Source organism: Schistocerca cancellata, chromosome 7 (genome assembly GCF_023864275.1).
Source record: "Schistocerca cancellata isolate TAMUIC-IGC-003103 chromosome 7, iqSchCanc2.1, whole genome shotgun sequence".
NCBI lineage: Eukaryota > Metazoa > Arthropoda > Insecta > Orthoptera > Acrididae > Schistocerca > Schistocerca cancellata.
The window spans coordinates 318,263,493-318,286,998 of record NC_064632.1 but is presented as its reverse complement, the minus strand read 5'-3'; positions in this window follow the sequence as shown (position 1 = coordinate 318,286,998).

Below are 23,506 nucleotides of genomic sequence, written 5' to 3'. Positions count from 1 at the left end.
CAGCCGATCAGTTCCAGACATTCTACCAGGAAGGAGGTACATGGCTCGTGTTATCTGTAGTTCAACCATGCCTAGACAGTCAGTACCCGTTTCAATCGCGTCCGCATTGTTACTTTGTGCAAGGAAGGGCTTTCAACAGGGGAAGTGTCAAGGCGTCTCGGAGTGAACCAAAGCGATGTTATTAGGACATGGAGGAGATACAGAGAGATAGGAACTGTCAATGACATGCCTCGCTCAGGTCGCCCAGCGACTACTACTGCAGTGGATGACCGCTCCTTACGGATTATGGCTCGGTGGAACCCTGACAGCAACGCCACCATGTTGAACAATGCTTTTCGTGCAGCCACAAGACGTCGTGTTACGACTCAATCTGTGCGCATGATGCGAAACTTCACTCGTGATGTCCTTGGCGAGGTCCATCTTTGCAACCACAACACCATGCAGCGCGGTACAATGGACCGAACAACATGCCGAATGGACCGCTCGGTATTGGCATCACGTTCTCTTCATGGAAGAGTGTCGCATATACGTTCAATCAGACAATCGTCGGAGACGTGTTTGGAAGCAACCATGTCAGGCTGAACGCATTAGGCACACTGTCCAGCGAGTGGAGCAAGTTGGAGGTTCCCTGCTGTTTTGGGGCGGCATTATGTGGGGCCGACGTACGCCGCTGGTGGTCATGGAAGGCGCCGTAAGGGCTGTACGACATGTGAATACCATCTTCCGACCGTTAGTGCAACCATATCGGCCGCATATTGGCGAGGCAGTCAAGGACGACGCGCCAAAAATCGTGCACATCTGGTGAATGACTTCATTCAGGATAACGACATCCCTCCACTAGAGTGGCCAGCATGGTCTCCAGTCATGAACTCTATCGCACAAGCCTCGGGTAGATTGAAAAAGGGCTGCTTATGGACGGCGTGGCCCACCAACCACTCTGAGGGATCTACGCCAAAACTCTGTTGAGTAGTGGGACAATCGGAACCGACAGTGTCTTGATGAATTTGTGGATAGTATGCCACGACGAATACATTCATGCATGAATGCAAGAGGCCGTGCTACTGGGTAGCACCGGTAGGTACCGGTGTGTACAGCAGTCTGGATCACCACCTCTGAAGGTCTCGCTGTATGATGGTACAACATGGAAAGTGTGGTTTCCATGAGCATTAAAAAGGGCGGAAATGATGTCTATGTTGATCTCTATTGCAACTTTCTGTGCAGGTTCTGGAACACTCGGAACCGAGGTGACGCAAAACTTTTTTTGATCTGTGTACATACAATCTACACTCCTGGAAATGGAAAAAAGAACACATTGACACCGGTGTGTCAGACCCACCATACTTGCTCCGGACACTGCGAGAGGGCTGTACAAGCAATGATCACACGCACGGCACAGCGGACACACCAGGAACCGCGGTGTTGGCCGTCGAATGGCGCTAGCTGCGCAGCATTTGTGCACCGCCGCCGTCAGTGTCAGCCAGTTTGCCGTGGCATACGGAGCTCCAGCGCAGTCTTTAACACTGGTAGCATGTCGCGACAGCGTGGACGTGAACCGTATGTGCAGTTGACGGACTTTGAGCGAGGGCGTATAGTGGGCATGCGGGAGGCCGGGTGGACGTACCGCCGAATTGCTCAACACGTGGGGCGTGAGGTCTCCACAGTACATCGATGTTGTCGCCAGTGGTCGGCGGAAGGTGCACGTGCCCGTCGACCTGGGACCGGACCGCAGCGACGCACGGATGCACGCCAAGACCGTAGGATCCTACGCAGTGCCGTAGGGGACCGCACCGCCACTTCCCAGCAAATTAGCGACACTGTTGCTCCTGGGGTATCGGCGAGGACCATTCGCAACCGTCTCCATGAAGCTGGGCTGCGGTCCCGCACACCGTTAGGCCGTCTTCCGCTCACGCCCCAACATCGTGCAGCCCGCCTCCAGTGGTGTCGCGACAGGCGTGAATGGAGGGACGAATGGAGACGTGTCGTCTTCAGCGATGAGAGTCGCTTCTGCCTTGGTGCCAATGATGGTCGTATGCGTGTTTGGCGCCGTGCAGGTGAGCGCCACAATCAGGACTGCATACGACCGAGGCACACAGGGCCAACACCCGGCATCATGGTGTGAGGAGCGATCTCCTACACTGGCCGTACACCACTGGTGATCGTCGAGGGGACACTGAATAGTGCACGGTACATCCAAACCGTCATCGAACCCATTGTTCTACCATTCCTAGACCGGCAAGGGAACTTGCTGTTCCAACAGGACAATGCACGTCCGCATGTATCCTGTGCCACCCAACGTGCTCTAGAAGGTGTAAGTCAACTACCCTGGCCAGCAAGATCTCCGGATCTGTCCCCCATTGAGCATGTTTGGGACTGGATGAAGCGTCGTCTCACGCGGTCTGCACGTCCAGCACGAACGCTGGTCCAACTGAGGCGCCAGGTGTAAATGGCATGGCAAGCCGTTCCACAGGACTACATCCAGCATCTCTACGATCGTCTCCATGGGAGAATAGCAGCCTGCATTGCTGCGAAAGGTGGATATACACTGTACTAGTGCCGACATTGTGCATGCTCTGTTGCCTGTGTCTATGTGCCTGTGGTTCTGTCAGTGTGATCATGTGATGTATCTGACCCCAGGAATGTGTCAATAAAGTTTCCCCTTCCTGGGACAATGAATTCACGGTGTTCTTATTTCAATTTCCAGGAGTGTATATTTCGAAGTGAAATGTGTTTCACTGTTGGTTAGGTTGTTTACACATAAAGCGAGAATTTATTTATTTAGTAGGAAAATAAAACTACCATCATTTTCTGCTAGCTGTTTAGTCGCTGAGCATTGAAACATTAGTAAAAATAAATTCGGACCGAAAATGACCTAGTATTAGTCTAATATCCGGAAAGAAACTCTGTCGGTGTGAAAGACTCATGAATTAACGAGTCGTTATTAGATTAACAATTATATGCAGTATACTACAGGGTTCTATGTAGTGTTTGTGTGTGTTTGTTTGTGTGTGTGTGTGTGTGTGTGTGTGTGTGTGTGTGTGTGTGTGTCTGTCTGTCTGCATTTGTGTGTGCGTGTGCGTGTGTGTGTGGGTGTGGGTGAGTGTGCGTGGTTTGGGTGTCCGCAGGTTATACTGGCAGCTGCAATGTTTGTGTTTCTGCAGCTGATATTGCAGTCATGCGGTCTAAGGCGCTGCAGACTGTGCGGCCGGTCCTGGCGGAGGTTCGCGTCCTCCCTCGGGCATGGGTGTGTGTGTGTTTGTCCTTAGGATAATTTAGGTTAAGTAGTGTGTAAGCTTAGGGACTGATGACCTTAGCAGTTAAGTCCCATAAGATTTCACACTGATTTGAACTTTTTTTTTTTTTTTTTTTTTTTTTGCAGTCATGGATAGCACAGCACACTTTCAGGGTACTCCCGGTCATGAAATTTTCGTGGATGTTAGTAAGTTAACTGGAGCCAAATCATTATCATTAAACTTCTAAAAGACACACTGAGTGCAGTCCAGAACCTGTAACAGGTCTCCATCGAGAAAATGCCTAAATAAAGTGGTCTTACAGACAAAAGAGTTGACAACTTTAAATTCTTGGGACTGTATGCTGATAATATTCTTGTTTGGTAGAAGCGTTGCCCAACATTGTTAAAAAGAATACCAAAGAAATATTTGAGAATGATTGGTGTTAGATATAGGAGACATACAAAGTAAGGTAAAAGATGTCATACTCCCCCTACTTTCATTTCGTACTGTCATGCAATAGAATCTAGGGAAATTCCAGTAGTCCAAGCGACCTTTCCTCAACCTCAAAGGTAATAACACTAATTACTTAGTCACGTGTAACGAACAGTATATCAGGAATGAGAACGATCTGCGTAATTGGTTAAAGACAATACGATACTGAAAAATTATGTCCTTCATTCATGAGAACACATGTACTACAACTTTCGAGTAAATAGCTTCAGACGAATCTCGGAATTACATTGGTGGCTATCTTCTTCTTCCTCATCAGCGTGATTCATTGTAGAATTAACTGATGTATGCTGTATTGTCAATATGAGATTATGTGTAACAACGCCCCTCGCCTCTTCTTAGTCGTGCAGTGATGCAAGAGGTCTTCGTTGCTACGGTGTACATGACGCAAATTTACCAATGTCGATCCACAGACTCAGTCAGTGCCCACTTCTCAAAACCTGTACTGCGTAGTTATAATTGAACTGAAAGTGTTCCGATTGCTGTAGTACCGTCTCTATACATCGCAGTAGGCTGAAACGTCGTAAGTACGTTTACTAATCGGTCTGCTCGCGGAGTATGCTGAAAAAAAATAAAAGCCCCACATCCTGCCACCAGGTGAAAATATGGCGCTGTGAGCATCCAGAATGTGAAATGTTTCCTGTTCCGACGCCTGTATTGTGTCTTTTTATCGCTTCGAAAAGAGTGTTGATGTCTTTTGTGAATCGATTGGTGATATAAAGTATCAAGAAGGTTTAAGTTTTCTACACGAAACGCAATAGCTATTGAGAAGAAGGAGCGCGCACTGTCGGTAAAGGCTGTTTTATCGGAACGGCAGCAGTAGCAGGACTGCATTGCGGGAAAATCGCCGACAGAAACAGCTGCGAAGTGGCCCTCACGTCAGTAAATGAGCCACAGAATATAATAAAGAAATCTGAAGAAACAGGAGTATTAGGTGGAGCAGCAGGAAGATGGTGGTGCCACATTCCCATGACAGTGAAGTTGCTGTAGCTATACCCAGCCGTGCAACACATGCCTCAGCCGGCAGCTAGTGCTCGTGCTGTGTATCTGGAATTATCTCCACCCTGATCCACAGTTCAAAAGATTCTGCGGCACATTTCCATACAATAATAAGAACTGTGAGTGAAGCTCACATTTGGCGAATACCGATAGCGCTATAACAAGGTATGTACCGTCTGTGAGAGACATGGTAACCTATAATGAACTGCCGAGTGCTGGACAGACATACAGGAGTAGACAAAATAATGTGAATATCTGTACTTACTTGGGAATATTTTATTAATAAGGGGTTGGACCCTCATTTACCCGTAATACAGCAGTGGTTCTACCTGGAATAATAGCATATAATGATTGCATAGTCTCCAGTGGACCGTTATGCCATTCTTCGATCAGAACCTCTTCTAACTCCTGTAGTGGCGAGAGAGACGGAAATAAGCTCCGGAATCTGCCCTCCAATACCGATAATATTCAAGTCCGGGGACTGTGCTGGCCAGGAAAGGCACTGTAGTACAGTTGCATGCTCCTCATACCACTGCCCACTGTCCTGGCAGTGTGAATGGGAGCATTATCGTCCTGAAATATGGAATAATTGTTGGGGAGCAACATTTGAATCATGGGGTGCAACTGATCACCTAAAATGTTCACATAATCGTTGGCTATAGTACGGCCTTTGAGAGTAATGATGGGACCAGCAGAATACCATGATACGGCTGCCCACACTCGGTTCCCCCCGGCAGAGGTTTGAGTCCTCCCTCGGGCATCGGTGAGTGTGTAGTGTATAGCGTAAGTTACTTTAAGTTAGATTAAGTAGTGTGTAGGCTGAGTGACTGACGACCTTAGCAGTTTGGTCCCATAAGACCCTACCACAAATTTCCAATTTTTTTACCTGCCCACACCAACGCACTTCTACCTCCATGTTTAACCATTGGAATCAAGCAATCAGGATTACAGGCTTCTTTTGGCGTTCTCCAGACGTAAACCCGGCCCAATGTTGGAAATACCGAAAACGTTGACTCGTCGGACCATATGACGTGTTTCCACTGATCAGCCGTCTAGGATTTATGCTCCAGACACCATATTTAAGGCTTCTTTGCGTTGGATATCGTCACTATTGGTTTCAGTATAGCAGCTCGTCCATGAATATTCGCTTTATTGAGTTCTCGGTGGACAGTGTCGATAGATACTGGGTCTCGAAGATGGCTATTGAGCTCTGCAGTCACTTTAGCTGCCGTACTTCTGCGTTGTTTTAAAACAATTCGTGTTAGCGTACGACGATCTGTACGCTGTTGAAACAGTTGCTCTTGAAACATAAGTTGGCTGTATTGGTTACTGACGCTTCAGCTAATAGGGCCCCCACAATCTGCCCTCTTTGGCACTCTTAGGTCTTTCATTGCACCTCAGCCTCGGTCTGTGAATGCAAATACGAAGTGAGCACAACCTGCACTGATGGCTAGTCCGTAGCCCACCGTGACGCGTGCCTTACCTACGTTGTTCGCCGTCAAGCACAACCATCCCATTATTAACTCTGTTCACATTATTTTGTCTATCCCCTGTGGGTCACAGGGAGCACGTGGGCCGACAAAATGCTGTGACATAGCCGTTGGCGGCTTGGGGAAGCCCGACCGTTACAACTCGGTAATGGTAGCAACTCGGGCACGGAGTGCACTACGAAGATTAATAAAGCAGAATCAGTGAAGGTACAGAGGTGCCCGTAGGCTCATTTTAAAGGGAAAAGTATGGCGGTGGTGACTGTCGAGAGGCACCACCGTTATTATAAACACTTTTTAAATTACATAAGTTTAAATAATAATTATATTATACACCCAATCAACGAACATACATACTATGTTTCAGCGTTCTGCGATACTAGCAACAAAAACATCAGCCACTACTTCTTTAGGGCTAGAGAGCGACTTGCTTGGTGTATAACGAGTATAAACTTCATTCTTCACGAGATTGCGTTCTAGCTATAGGATTTAGGGTTAGACTGTATGGTGTAAGTCGGAAGGGAAGGATTTTCTTGCACAGTTTTGTTCGTTGAATACGTAGGAAGGAGTTGGAGCTCCTTAATTATAGCCAAAAGTTCGGCTTTTCTTGGCTCTACATATATTTAATGTTTTCTTCATTTTTTCATCATAGTCCGACTTTTTGCGGTACAACGATATAGGAAAAGGGAACACAAAACGAAGCTCTGCGTCCACAACAATTTAATGTTGACCGGCACTGTTGTTTGACAGTAATCCTTACTTACTGTCACTTTGTAACAATTATTCGGTGTAGTGTATATAATCCGTTCATCTAAATGAAGTACGGTCGCTTTAATCCTGATGGCTTAGTTTTGTACAAAATCTAATGTAATAGGCTCTTTTAGCAAGTAAGGTCCTTCGTTCTGAGGTAAGGGCTCGTTCGTTTTGGCATCATTTAAAGCCATAGATGGTACATTTTTCTCTCATACTTTGTTTACTAGTTTGAGATTCCAGTTCTCTGTGACAAAAGCTCTGACGTTTTAGTAAAAGATGGTATTTACTTCTCCAGCTCATAAGACCACAAAACTGCACTCTAATAAGAAATTTATCTACATCATCAGTGAAATATTTGTTCTTTTTCTTTGGGGCAAATATTTTAGTACTCGTTCACTCGGCTTCATGTCTCATCTTATCTAATTTGCTTACCAACAAAATACTTAACTTGTGGTTTTTAATATTTTCTTGCATCTTCCGTCGCCATCAGATTAATCCTTGTGCGTTCTGTGTAGTTATTGTCTTTGAATAAAAGTGTTATTTCTATTCGTCGCATTGCATATTTCTTTCTTTTACCTTCTGCACTATACTGTAACCTCTCTTTGTAGATATAGTCCAAGTGTCATCGAGATAAGGTACTTGTGATACATCATGCGAAAGTTACTCCCGTCCCTAACTTTTGCACACCAGTGTGCATATAGCACTAGCCAGAACTCAATGGCGGACATGTATAACGTAAAAACAAACACTTCGTATTTTATGCTGAACAGTTACAATATAATAATGAAATGGAAATGAGCGCGTGGCATCGTTGGCCGAGACGTACCATACGGGGAATTTCGGCCGCCAAGTGCAAGTCTTATTTCAGTCGACGCCACATTGGGTGACTTGCGCGCCGGTGAAGAGGATGAAATGATGATGAGGACAATACAACACCGTGTCCCCGAGTGGAGAAAATGTCCAACGCTGTCGGGAATCGAACCCGGACCCGCTTGCACGGAAGACGAGCACGTTACCACCCAGCTAAGCAGGCGGACAGTATAACAATAATTTCACTGGATTAATTATATATGCTAGGCCCACAGTACATCGTGTCGGCGACGGAGTTCTATTTGGTACTGCGCAACTCCTGTACCAATACAACGGCACTGCCTGCACAAAATACTTCGAAAATATTCCTTGGTTAATTCTCAGTTACTGGAACCTGCAAGTAAAAACTGTCCCAGCCATTACGCCAAAATTGTTGTCTCCTTCTTTCTGCTTTATGAGTGATTGTTGGAATTTGCTACTCCTGCAATATCTATTCATGCGCAAGTCCAAATAAACGAAAAAAAAACGTTTGCAATTCCATAATCGCTCATTTGGACACGAACTGAAAAAAATGGTTCAAATGGCTCTGAGCACTATGGGACTTAACATCTTAGGTCATCATTCCGCTAGAACTTAGAACTACTTAAACCTAACTAACCTAAGGACATCACACAACACCCAGCCATCACGAGGCAGAGAGAATCCCCGACCCCGCCGGGAATCGAACCCGGGAACCCGGACGTGGGAAGCGAGAACGCTACCGCACGACCACGAGATGCGGGCGACACGAACTGAAATACGTCTCCACAGCGACATTGCGTATCATAGTATTCATGTGATGGTGTGTGTGTGTGTGTGTGTGTGTGTGTGTGTGTGTGTAAGGATAAAAAGTCTGTGAAAGCGAGGTGGGTGGAGTGCCACATGTGTGATGAGGCAGTAGCTCCTGATAGCCACGCCGTTACAAAACCCTAGGACATGCTCGTAGCAGGCCACTGGTCATTCTCATTATTTCTGGGTGCGTACCACTCTCTTTTTATTTAAGTAAGTCCTTTTATCCTCTTTTCGGTAACGGAAATGAGCGCGGTGCTTCATGAGAAATCCAACGGCCACTACCGATACGCAGTAGGGTCGGCAAACCTCATTCCTGTTCGCTTTTTCTCATTTTCTTGCTCTTTAGCCTGTCTTCCCCCGCTCACCTTTTGCACTTTCTCTCTCTCGCGCTCGCTCTCTCGGACACCACCTTTCTCTTTCCCTCTTTCTCTCTGACCGTTTTCCCCTCTCCTCCCTTCCTGAATAACCTTACTTTAATCGCCCCCGAGCACAGAAATGTGATGTCGAAAATTAAATGCAAATGGTTATTGGCAACTCGGTCGGAGCACCCATAAAGGCACGCGCACGCGTGCGTCTGCGCGCATGGCTGTATGTGTGTGTGTATGGTTTGGAGAGAGAAAGTGCTGCGAAAGAGGTCCCAGCATGCTCTGCGCACACTCAGGTAACTGCACTGACCGACTATTACCATCGTTGGCGAATTCTGCTGAGACTTCGCTCATGAATACTGTCAAAATGTGCCGCTGTCCACAGAAACAGCGACGCAAAGACAAAATGAACAGCAGGTTTTAAATTACGAGATTTAGCCGTGTTTGCTTTGTTATTTCGTACAGAGACGTAATGCAGGGCTGAATTTCTAAAATTTTAGGACCCGGAATGCTCCTCTTCAGCAATTGAACGCACCCGTCACCCGGCCATAAGAATCACAATTTGCGATTTTGGAAAACTCGGATAAAACTTAAGATGAGAACTCATGTTTCACTAAATTCTGTACTCAAATTCAGGTTCTAAAACTTAGTTCCTTTCCTTATACCCCAAACAATAAATCCACAAGAATTAATACAGACAGCCGGTGTTACTGTCTGTTCCCGTAGCGGTGTTGCGTTGCTCATCAGGTCTGTTCGACACATATCGGCAGACGTTGGTAATCTTCGTGACGTCAGTTTTTCAACTGACACCACCTGCACTGTAACTATATATCAACAAAGCCTTCGGGGAAGAATGGCGATTAAGATATCCCTGGCCCATCAGGGTCATGGAGAATTCCAGATTCTCGAACAGTAAGCAAAGACATTACATGGTGAGACATGAGACACGAAACTAGATTTTAGTAAACGCTTTAAACGTCATTTTATTGCTACTCGTTGAGTGGCATTACAAGTGAATTGCAGCATACCGAGGATATATAGGCATATTATTATGTCCCTGAACGGTGTACGGCAGCATCTCTGATAACGGGGGAGCGCGCGGTTTTGCCACTGTAATAAGTGAAGATGGCCAACGCAACGTTGCGAGGCGGGTTAGCTTGCTGAAATGGCGTTATTACATTGGCAGCTGGATTTTTCTGGAGCCTCCTGGGCTCCCACCTGACTTCCTCTACTTGCTAGCACCATCCTGGCTCAAAGACTCTGTAGTAGGATGCTGTAGGATTGATTGATCCATTGCCACAAATAAGCAGCAAGTTGGAATACGAACATTCCTTCAATGCACGCGCACCTTTTTGAATTTCCGATGCCCACTCGTGCCAGTGAGCTAAAAAAAAGCCCTGGTGTGAGGTACACAAACGCTGCAACCTCGCTGCTGGCACTGCACTGCTCGTTGGGAGCACGTATCCGGTAAAAGTTCACTCCCATAGCCGAGTGAATTACTTGCAGGGGTGTGAAGCAAAGTTGATTATCAGTGTACCATAACAGTGACAAAGTGACAACAGTGTTTCTTTCACGAAAAGTATGCGCTCGGAGGCATGAGCGCCCGAAGGGTGTGGTGCGGAAAGTGCAGAGAGGGGGTTGCGTGTTGCGGGTGGTTGGGATAGTGGGGCCATCTACCCCTAATGAGAATTTATTTAGTTTAAATTTATGACAAAGGACCTGTAACCGCAGGGCCTGGATTTAAATGATCTAAAGAACGTGGAACATTATCACTAAAATGACCTGGAAATGTCGATAAAACGACTTAATTAAACAAAGCCTACGGAAAGTGGGTTACGAAATGAAGTACAGTGTTGAAAAATATGGGGAGTGGGGGTTAGAACTCAAATTACAAAATCGATCATTTAAAATCGCTATATTTTTATTTACGAAATCTCGTTCTTTGTAAGTGTACAAAATTATTGTTCAGCCGTTTTAGAGTAACTGCACTGAGACAGAGGTTCTCAAAAGTGAGGGAACGCCTGTTGTCCGACAGCAAGTGCTTCTACATTTGCTGAAACAACTAGAGCACATTTTTTGTTGTTTCCTTTAGTTTCAAGAAAAAATCTAATAATTCGACTCACAAATGTCAATATTTCACAAATGATTATTATGTTTAGTTCAATATCGATGCAAAATACTGATTTTTTTTTCCAATACCCATACCTGCTACAGGTTAAAAACGATATGTGACGTGACAACCATCAATTTATTTTCATCATTTACGAATATGTTCTTGAGAAACATTGTTGTTTGTCCTGGAGGCAAGTGGATTTTTCTGGCTCTTACCAAACAACATTAAAAGGATGAAATGTTATGTCACAGATGAATGTTAAAGACAAGCATGAAAAAAATAAAGTAAAATCTTAAAAATGAAATCGTTCTCGGGAAATTAAATTACATTGCGGCGTCTACACGAATAAAATGCAAAATAAAGTATGTACGAGATCTTAGGACTTTGGAAAATGCCTGGTTCATAAAGAAAAAAAAATTACTGGTCAACGAACACCAGGCATCACTAATACGGCACAATAAAATGAAATAAAGCTAACGATCGACTTAGTGACGAAATTGTTATATGTGTACGAGTTCCGTGGTGAAAATTCAATCTCGGAAATATTCCTTTGCTAGGGAATAAGGATCACATCTTCCCCGTTTCCGCCTCACTTGATTTGCACATTTTCATAAACCTCAAATGGTTATTGCTGAAACAAGAGTTTCACGACTAATTACTACTTTAGACAGCAGTTGACAACAGTCAGACACAAATTTAAAGTACCTTATCGTGTTAAACTTTTTTTTCATTTTATGAACGGATATCCTTTTGTACTGTGTGGCCGCTGATCGGTACCTATTTGCCAGCAGAGGTAGCAAGTCATAGTCACTGTGAAGTGAGTGCTCACGCAAGATTACCAAAATGAATAATAATTTGACCTTAAATAGAAATTGAAATTATTCACTCGAAAGAAAAAATTAACTAGAGTAGATGGCCATTGTTGATGGTGGATGTATCTGTGATAGGGGCTATATTGGCTTCCAGAAAAACGCTATAAAATGAAGAAAAGATTACACCTTTCAATACCACCATCCGATTTGAGTGGCCAGTATCTGTTACTTGCGGGCGAAAGGGAATTTTAGCTTGCAGACTATGGCCAGATCGTTTAACGCTTTCGGTCATGGCGTCCTCATATAAGGACATACTAAATAAATGCTCAGTGTTAAAGGTCCTAAGATTTTACCATTTGTGATTGTTCTCCTCATATCGTCACAAGCAGAGAGTTTATTTGAGAACAGCGTCGACATCTACTGTCAATAAGTGGTACCACAAAACAAAACAGAATGTACACAGTCACATGGGCGCTTCCCAGTAATCTTTGTACTTCCCATCAGCCAATTAATATCTTCGGAGTTTAGGTAAAAAATTAATTAATGCGTAGAAAGGTGCATTCTTGAAGGTGAAAACCAAAGGTGTCTTTCAGAACGAAAGGTAAGTGACATATTTAAAACTTTATACGTGTCTCCAAATGATGACATTGTGATTGAAAGGTTGTGAAAAGTCCCCTTAGAAAAATTATTGAATTACTGTGCTGATAAACCTCTTACATTATTTGATTTTTAAACAGCTGAGCAGAACTGAACGTACTCAGACATTTCTCTCTTTACCTATTCTGATCAACACTAAACTGACACAGAATATTTCTAGCGCAACGCAATCTTTCAAAAATCCCTACAAAAGAATGGCCTTGACTAACAATAATCTATACCTTTCATCAATCACTTACCTCACAAAAATCTTCGTTACTAGAACTACTGCAATACAGCAAGTGCCACTACTGTCAGCTAAATAAAAGATTCAAACTACTGAAGGCACTAACTACTGGCAGGCATAGTTAGCAAATGAAAGGTTTTGATAGAATATAAACAATGTATTTACCTTAATGGTGTTCAAAAGTCATAATATATATAGCAGTTCATGAAATCCAGTCTTACAAATTTACTGTCTCTGATGGACACACGTCCAGATCATCCGCCCTCAAAACTCCGCCATCTCTCTCCCTACATCCACCATTGTTGGCGGCTCACCTCCAACTGCGCAACGCTACGCGCTGTTAACAGCCAACTGCCCAACACTACAATAGCAAACAACAATGAAAACCAGCCTCAGACTGCACACAGCACAGGCAGTGATTTTCGTACATAGCGCTACGTGGCGTTGCCAACATAAAGACCTACACAGCCTACTTACAGTTGTAATAGCATAGAAATTTAGGACATTATTTCTATGTCTTTTTAGTCATCTTATGGTGATTTCACAATTCCCCGAGTCCAAGATAGGCGAAGTCCACATACAGAAGAAGAAGTAATAGAGCTCCTTAATTCATCTGAAATTGACGATGTATCCGATTATCCTGTCGATAATTTTGAACAAGAGGACAATGATGGAGGTAATGTTAGACGTTTTATATCATACTATATATTGTAAACTGAGTAGCCTAGACACAAAGCCCGCTGACTGCATGATAAGTGACACTGAGATAATCACGAAACACTCGTCCCACCCAAACGACTATGCATTGGCAGTGAGAACGTTATTGTTACGTATGAATTTGTCACAGCGCAGCCAACCTAATAATCTAATTCTAATCATAAAAGACTGAAAGCTAGCTTTGAATGTCCAGATTGATAAATGTAATGTCTGCTCATCCTTTGCACGCTGACGTTGCAGGGCAACAGCCACGCCTATTGGGCATTTAGCGGGCTTTGCACCCGAAGACAAAAAATCTATACGGCGTGTACCCACCTCAAAAGCGACATGAAAAGGATTTAGCGGCTTTTCCATCTGGGTTACTCAGATGTACGTTTTTCATGAGTTCTTCTTTTCGTAATAGCAGTTTTTATTATAGGCTCTGGAGAAAAATGTTAAATCGACCGGCCACAGGTTATTCAAGTTTCAGTCAACATATGGGAGGGGTCGACAAGATGAATTTCCCTATCACAATTTATCGCACGTTCATCAGATCGCGAAAGTGGACGCTTTGCATGTTTGCTCATGCAATTGATATTGCATATGTTAATACATTGAGTACAAGAAAAATGCATCATAATTAGGTGACCCTAAAAATAAGACTCTTGATTTGTTTCACTTTATAGCATGTGTAGCCAAAGTATTGACGAAAATATATAACACAGCTGCCAGGAAAAGGGAGCGTCCCACTTGTGAGAGTCAATTGCTATCTCCAAGAACTTCAAAACGAGCCAATGCGGAAATTCGTCCAGAAGGTAGTGTTCGTTTTGACAACGTTGGGCATCTTCCAGTGGTCAGTGTCAAAAGTCATTTGACAGGTGCAAGAAACCGGGTTGGAAAGGCAAGTCTACATTTTATTGTGTAAAATGTAACATTCAGTTATGTCTGGATAGAAAAAAATTGTTTTTCACAAGTGTGAAACCGTAGTTTATGTATACAATTATTAAGTAAATTTTATTTAATTTATGCATTTTGGTGAAATGAAATCAAATTAAATAATTTGACTTTTCGACTTATATCGCACCCACTTGAGCACAATGACCTCATTTGGGGATACCTTGTACCCCTCCTTGGGGGGCAGCAAGGAATATTTTATACATCTGAAAAATTTAATTCGAAGAAATGGATAGCCAAGCCATGATTTTTTTTTTTCATGAGAAAAATAAATCGTGACCGAAAGGGTTAAGGTTCCGCGTTTGAATCCAAGTTTGCAAAACACTTCATGATCATCGGCAATTAATCTTAGGGACGCTGTAGCAAGTTGGAAATGTCTTGAATATTCGGGAATCCAGCCGGATGTTCGCGTCGTTCTCGCACGATATTTCAACAGCGTGCCTCCCTGTCTTCTTCAGGTGCTACCTGAGACTGGTCCTTGGGTCGGTCGAGTCCATTATTTATGCCTGGAAGAAGCTGGGCGTTCCCTAATCGGTCGGCGCCGAGTCGAGTGCTCCGTCTGTGGTCCGCGCTCGCCAGACTCGGCTTCAATGGACCCCTCCAGTCGCGGATGTTCCGACGGCCGTCCACGCCCGTTTTGGCCGTCCTCAACGGTTGTGGTCGTCATCTGAGGTGTGTCAGACCCGACCTTAGATGTTGGGAACTCTGTGGCTCCATAATGGGCCCGCGCCGCGTCGTGTGTTCCGCCAGACGCGGCTACATTGGCCCTCTCTGGTTGCCGATGTTCCGACCGCCGTCCGCGCTCGGCCTGGCCGTCTTCTGGGACCCTATTCTGTATGGTTCATACCGATCGATGTAGTAGATTAGTCTCGGTAATGACCTCATTTTCGGTTCTTTATCGAAATATCCTATTCAGTAAGCTTCTGAGTCTTGTTACCGAACGGTCCTCCCACCGATTTTACGACAATTGTACTGAGAGGTTTTGGTTTTCGGTCTGGCCCTGTCGATCGGCGAGCTGTGGTATATGTACACCCATAATTTGTTATTTTAAACATATTTAGCGATTTTAGCTTTGGATTTAGTGATTGTGTTACTAAATTTTACATATACATAATTAGCGATTTTAGCTTTGGATTTAGTGATTGTGATGATGATGATGTTTGGTTTGTGGGGCGCTCAACTGCGTGGTTATCAGCGCCCGTACAATTTCCCAACCTTTGCTCAGTCCAATTTCGCCACTTTCCTGGATGATGATGAAATGATGAGGACAACACAAACACCCAGTCATCTCGAGGCAGGTGAAAATCCCTGACCCCGCCGGGAATCGAACCCGGGACCCCGTGCTCGGGAAGCGAGAACGCTACCGCGAGACCACGAGCGGCGGACATTTAGTGATTGTGTTACTAAAGAATCACCAGAGGATGCATCCAGTAGCAAAGTAAGTTCCTAATAGAATATTTTCTTTTGTTAGAAATATGGGTAGGTTAGGTTGTTACTGTGAATGATTACATAAAAAAAACGTTTTGGGCCAATATTCTCTCAAAATACCTGTTTTTCATGCAAATTTTAAAGGTCGTTAAATATCAATACATCAGCTCTGTTTACGTGTATTACATGAGTGTGAACTGACGTTACTAGTGCCTATTCAGTAAGCTTCTGAGTCTTGTTACCGAACGGTCCTCTCACCGATTTTACGACAATTGTACTGAGAGGTTTTGGTTTTCGGTCTGGCCCTGTCGATCGGCGAGCTGTGGTATATGTACACCTATAATTTGTTATTTTAAACATATTTAGCGATTTTAGCTTTGGATTTAGTGATTGTGTTACTAAATTTTACATATACATAATTAGCGATTTTAGCTTTGGATTTAGTGATTGTGTTACTAAAGAATCACCAGAGGACGCATCCAGTAGAAAAGTAAGTTCCTAATAGAATATTTTCTTTTGTTAGAAATATGGGTAGGTTAGGTTGTTACTGTGAATGATTACATCCAAAAAAACGTTTTGGGCCAATATTCTCTCAAAATACGTGTTTTTTATGCAAATTTTAAAGATCGTTAAATATCAATACATCAGCTCTGTTTACGTGTATTACATGAGTGTGAACTGATGTTACTAGTGCCTTTGTGTACTTTTTCCCACAAATAGGTTAGTTAGTAATTATCGAAACGTGTTTACAACTTTCAAATAACAATGGAAAGCAATTATGTGAAGCCTGATATTGGAAACCTTCCAAACTATCACGCATTTATGACTTACGCAGCACCGTTTGGCAACGAAGTCAGCCTACGTCCCTCTACACAGTATTACAACAACTGAGCATGAGTGTTGTTTGGCGTGGCCAAGTGGTTAGCGCGCGGGAATGCGATACCAAAAGTCACGGGTTTGCGCATAGGTGGCTGCAAAAAATGTTTTTTTCCTCTTCATATATGCAACACGTTCTGAGAAATTGTTATTCGTGTAAAGTTAAGATTTTTCTGCAATATTCGTTATTACTTACATGTAAGAGCGCACTTCCTCAGTAATGATTTTGTGATTTCTGTGTGTTTAAAATACGAAATATGAAATTGTTGGAGATGAAATTGCTGTGAGTGAAACAATCGAAAGTGACCTTTATATTTTTTCTTGTGAGAATTAATTCATCATTTTTTCCGAATATGTAGCGATTTACGAGCATGCAGTTAGAAAGGAATCTAAGAGCACAACTTAAATTACTGGGAATGTAACTAGCAGCAGTCATGTTCATAATCTTGCCTGTCACAAGTATTTATCTGCCATCGACTCCACCACAGTCGACAGAGATTAAAGATCTCTGCCGTAATATATTTAGACTGTAGCACCACATACGAAAAATTTCATTCATGACATGCATGTTATAAACTTAGAAGAACAGCAGCAGCTCTCGGAAATGCTTTTCTTTTCAATTTTTGTTTTTAAGACCCAAATCGTTGACGCATCATATACGGAAGTGGGCTACTTAATCATTTGGATCTCTAAGAGTATGTTATAACCACATTCTGTTTATCTTCTTATTCTTTGAAACTCTTAGAATCTATTTTTCAGGTGTTTTTATAGATGTATTAGTACAATGTGGTACTACACACTATTCCTAACTCATTTTCCGAAACGTAAAATCCAAAACACGATGTCAGTGTGAATGAGAATAAGATGACATAATGCGGCATTTACGACAATCTGCATAATACAAATACGCTATCTATATTATGCATGCATGGAAACATGCGGTCAGAGAAACTGTAAAAATTTTTATGCATTTCAGCTGAGAATCATGGCAATGGATATACTGCGCCTGATACTGTTAAGGAGGAGGCAAGGGCGGTGAAGGCGGGCACGTCAGCTCGATGGAATGCGGCGTCATGCGTTATGGCAACGTAAACGGAATTTTCGGTACTTTGAAGAATAGTGCGCCTTTGTCGGCTGCTAACCGCTTTGTGTTCGTGGCGCTGTGAGCGCTGCAGTGTGCATGCGCGGATCTGTGGCCGCATGGTTTTGATTGGCTTGTGCGACATGAACCGACAACAGCGCTTCGGTTCTCTAGACCCGAACGGTATCGCTGCCGAAATGCATACTGAATAACACAGAGACTCTAATTCGAGTACTAGACCGTTCGGTGCTATTGAATACCGTAACGATCAGCACAATGGCGGAAAGATACAGAATAGGCACCCTGAAGTCAGGTTCATGATCTGGTGTGTGTCAAATCTGGTCTCTAATGTCCGACACCTTGTCTCGCGGCTGTTCTCTCGGTCTCTACTTCTATTTCTTGTAGAATCTCGGGGTGTCCTGTGTCGAGTTTCCACAAGCGCTGATTTGGTATCCTGAGTCACGATTGATTATCTGTGACCTTAATCTCAATGGCTTTTTTAATGACACAGTCCCAAAATCTTGAGGTCTGTGTAACAATCTGGATGTCATTGTAATCCATTGAATGACCAAGTTCCAGACAGTGCTCTGCTATGGCTGATTTAGTTGCCTGTCTGAGCCTGGTGTTCTTGACACCTGATGTCCACATTTCTGATGGTCTGGCCAATGTAAGACATCCCACACTGGCATTTTTTTTTTTTAGTCATCAGTCTACTGACTGGTTTGATGTGGCCCGCCATGAATTCCTTTCCTGTGCTAATCTCTTCACCTCAGAGTAGCACTTGCAACCTACGTCCTCAATTATTTGCTTGACGTATTCCAATCTCTGTCTTCCTCTACAGTTTTTGCCCTCTACAGCTCCCTCTAGTACCATGGAAGTCATTCCCTCATGTCTTAGCAGATGTCCTATTATGAAACGTCCCCTTAGAACAATTGTACATATGAAACGTCCACTTAGAACAAATTATACATGACTGTGCTTAAACTGACACACAACATTTTTAGCGCAACGCAATCTGACTATCAAAAATCCCTGCAAAAGAATGGCCCTGACAAACATTAAACTATACCTTTCACAAATCACTTACCTCACAAAAATCTTCGTTGCTCGAACTACTGCAATACAGCGAGTGCCACTACTGCCAGCTAAATAAAAGATACAAACTACTGAAGGCACTAACTACTGATAGGGATAGTTAGCAAATGAAAGATTTTAATAGAGAACAAACACTGTATTTACCTTAATATTCATAATTGACATTCAGTCTTACAGATTATCAAAACTCCGCCATCTCTCTCCCCACATCCACCACTGCTGGCGGCTCACCTCCAACTGTCCAACGCTACGCGCTGTTCACATATAGCTGCCCCTCTACAATGGCAGACAACAATGCAAACTAGCCACATACTGCACACAGCACAGCCAGTGATTTTCATATAGAGCGCTACGTGGCATTACCCATATAAAAATCTAAACAGCCTACTTACATAGCTCCCATGCTCCCCACAAAAAATTTTACAAAATATTTTTGGGCAGTGGCCAATAAAGATTTGATAAAATTTTTCATAATTACAATAACAAAGATATCAAATGCACACACTTATTGATACAATGTTGGTCAACAGCTAAAATTTTTTTCACAGTCAATAAAGACAGTCCTGATCATTCATCATAAGAGTAAACCTGCAGTTTGTTTGCTCAAAGTCTGAGCAGTAAAATACAATGCACACGGAAGTAGTGGATTTCCATGCAGTCTTGTAGAAGTAGTATTGTCCTTCCAACGGTAAGACAGTGCTGACTCTTGACATGCTGACAGGAAATGGGCCACAACAGAGCAAACCCACAGCAGAGTCAGTCGACGTTTCGAAGAATATTGGTAGGTAGGTTATCACAGAGTAGACCCACTGCAGTCCTGGTAGAGAGTATTGGTGGGCCACCAGAGGTGCAGACCCACTGTAGTCCTTGTAGAAATTGTGGTCAGGCCCACTGTAGTCCTGGTAGAGATGGCCAGCAGCCATCTGTTGCGACTGTGCAGGTGCACAATCACCATTGAAGAGTCTTGCGGATAATAGAGCAAGTCCATAACCACCACTTGTGCACTCACAAAGTTTTTGGAATTGTCCTTAGAACTAGCAATGCTGTTATCCAGTCCCTTGCTGAATTAGTAACACACGTGCAAACACTAACAGTCCCAACTTCTCACATAGTGTCCATATAGTATGACCAACAGAAAAGTGTGCAGTGAAATGAATGCTTACAAGTTAATAATATGATGAACTGGTGTCAATTACAATTTTATGACGTAAGAATACAATTACAAAGGTACAAAATACATCATTAAAAACATAACAATACAGATAACATTTGTAGTACAGGCTTTACAAAACAATAGAAATAAACATATACATCAGTGTTACAAGAATTATGACATGAGTACATACATAAATATCAGAATCACTTTTGAAACGTCAACTTCACACATGAGCATTAAAACAAAACAGAATAAATAATGTCTAACATCTTTACAAAGAAAATACCATATTAGCTAGGGCTCCTTGTGCTTGCCAAACACATGATACACAAAGTAGGCGTGTACCCCTCTGAGGTTTATTGTAATTATACCCTCAGGTGTTACAGATTACAGCAATGGAACGAAATGTATCACGAAAAACTTTCTTTGTAATTCAAAACTCTTTAAAAATAAATGTTTTAAGTACAAAATTAATCACTCAAATACGTGTCCTGTAGCGCTAAATATGCGTCTTGCTGTAAGATAATCTCTGGGAAGTGTCGTAGTTATTGTCCTCCGAAAGCTAAGTCCTGCAGAAGTCAATGTACTTACCTCATGATACACAAAAGTGAAATGCTTTGCGTATAGATAACTTAGTTATTACGCTTATTGCCGTGATGAAGAAAGTACTGTGCTGTAACGTATTGTTGTCCTACGGAAAAGGCTGTCTCCTTGTAGCAATAGCACAAAAGTCACCACTAAAACATGTTTCACTTTATAGAAGAATTCAGAAAAAACTGTGCAGATATAAAACAGATACACCGCAAAAGCAACATTGTAAATTGTCACGCATTAGCAGCGTCGTGATAAAATCGTGTAGCTGTCACATAAACTAACCACTGTGTCATCTGGCATTTCACAGAAAGCACCTCAAATCCAGAATCCACTCTCAAGCAAACCAAAATGTTGCATGAAAATTTCATTAGCAGTGCTGGTATATGTTCTAAGTATGTAAGCCTAATAGTCGTTACGTAATCATGCAACTAACAAGCAAGAATGTACACACACAATAACACTGTGTCGTCTGTTCGCAATAACAATGCATTCGTAATTTCTGTTTAAATAAGTTCTCTTGGTTCTTGACTGGATGGTTAGTTAGCTTTAAAACATAGTTGCATGTTAACAGTTTCTCAGTGTGACAAATTGTACAAGTAGCGTGAAGTGAAAATTGCAAAGAATAAGTTAAAAAGCAGATTATCTGTCAATAAATGGTTTTACATGAGAAATGTGGTGTAAACCTTTTCCTCTTCTCAGTACGCAGAGTTTCAACTTGAATGCAATTATCATGCGGTATTCGTCCGTAAAGAATACGGGAATTTTGCTCAAGGTTAGTGTCAATGTTATTTTTCCCTGAGCCAGCGGGCGCAGGTGGCTGCCTGTGGTGTGAGTCATTGTCTGTTTCTTTGTTGGCGCGCGCCGTTACTGGGATTAGGAGGCCTAACTTCCACAAATTCGCCTTGCCGAGAGGGCCCAGCTCTGTTTAAAACTCGCCAGTTCTGATGCAGTTCAGGTCTGTCGTTACGATCATATCGTCTGTCGTCATGTCGGTAGTTTACATAGTTTCTTGTTTGTCGGTCATGTGGTAGAGAATTTCTCCCGGAATCGTAACTACGCGCTGGACCGTTGCGTCTAAAGTTATTCTGTCTCCCTTGATAATAGTTATTTTGGTTCCCATATTGTCTGTTTCTCTGATTGTCTCTGTGATAGTCATTACTGCGGAGAGGTGATCTTTCCCTGTAATTATTACTACTCTGCCAACGGTTGTCATACGGGTGGTGTCTATTTTGGTCACGATTTGTGTGGTGAGAATAGCCTTGTCGCGTCCAGTTATCGTTTCTGTCGTCACGGAATTGTGACGGATGTGACCTGTAGTGATTGTTTTCCTGTTTTCGCATCACGCGACTGTCTGTGTCAATTTCTAATTCTTGTAACAGTCCCTGAAAAGCTTCAATGTCGTCTTTGCAACGTCCTGCTAAAATAATATGTCTCAAATGTTCGGGCAGTTTGATTAAGCAAATGCGGATGAGTTCTGAGGGGCTGTATGGGTTTGACAGGTATTGATTCTTGTGCAACATGTCTTCAAAATATTTCACAAGACTGGAAAATTCAGATTGTTCGAAGTGTTTCATCATTATGATGCTATGTTTTACGCGGTCTTGTGTGGCTTGAGACCAATATGCTGAGAGGAAGGCATGGTAAAATTCTCCTTCACTGTGGCAATCGTGAATGACCGATCGCATTCCCTTAGAACAATTGTACATATGAAACGTCCACTTAGAACAAATTATACATGACTGTGCTTAAACTGACACACAACATTTTTAGCGCAACGCAATCTGACTATCAAAAATCCCTGCAAAAGAATGGCCCTGACAAACATTAAACTATACCTTTCACAAATCACTTACCTCACAAAAATCTTCGTTGCTCGAACTACTGCAATACAGCGAGTGCCACTACTGCCAGCTAAATAAAAGATACAAACTACTGAAGGCACTAACTACTGATAGGGATAGTTAGCAAATGAAAGATTTTAATAGAGAACAAACACTGTATTTACCTTAATATTCATAATTGACATTCAGTCTTACAGATTATCAAAACTCCGCCATCTCTCTCCCCACATCCACCACTGCTGGCGGCTCACCTCCAACTGTCCAACGCTACGCGCTGTTCACATATAGCTGCCCCTCTACAATGGCAGACAACAATGCAAACTAGCCACATACTGCACACAGCACAGCCAGTGATTTTCATATACAGCGCTACGTGGCATTACCCATATAAAAATCTAAACAGCCTACTTACACTATCAACCTGTCCCTTCTCCTTATCAGTGTTTTCCACATATTCCTTTCCTCTCCGATTCTGCGTAGAACCTCCTCATTCCTTACCTTATCAGTCCACCTAATTTTCAACATTCGTCTATAGCACCAAATCTCAAATGCTTCTATTCTCTTCTGTTCCGTTTTTCCCACAGTCCATGTTTCACTACCATACAATGCTGTACTCCAGACGTACATCCTCAGAAACTTCTTCCTCAAATTAAGGCCGGTATTTGATATTAGTAGACTTCACTTGGCCAGAAATGCCTTTTTTGCCACAGCGAGACTGCTTTAGATGTTCTCCTTGCTCTGTCTGTCATTGGTTATTTTACTGCATAGGAAGCAGAATTCATTAACTTCATTGACTTCGTGACCATCAATCCTGATGTTAAGTTTCTCGCTGTTCTCATTTCTACTACTTCTCATTACCTTCGTCTTTCTCCGATTTACTCTCAAACCATACTGTGTACTCATTAGACTGTTCATTCCGTTCAGCAGATCATTTAATTCTTCTTCACTTTCACTCAGGATAGCAATGTCATCAGCGAATCGTATCATTGATA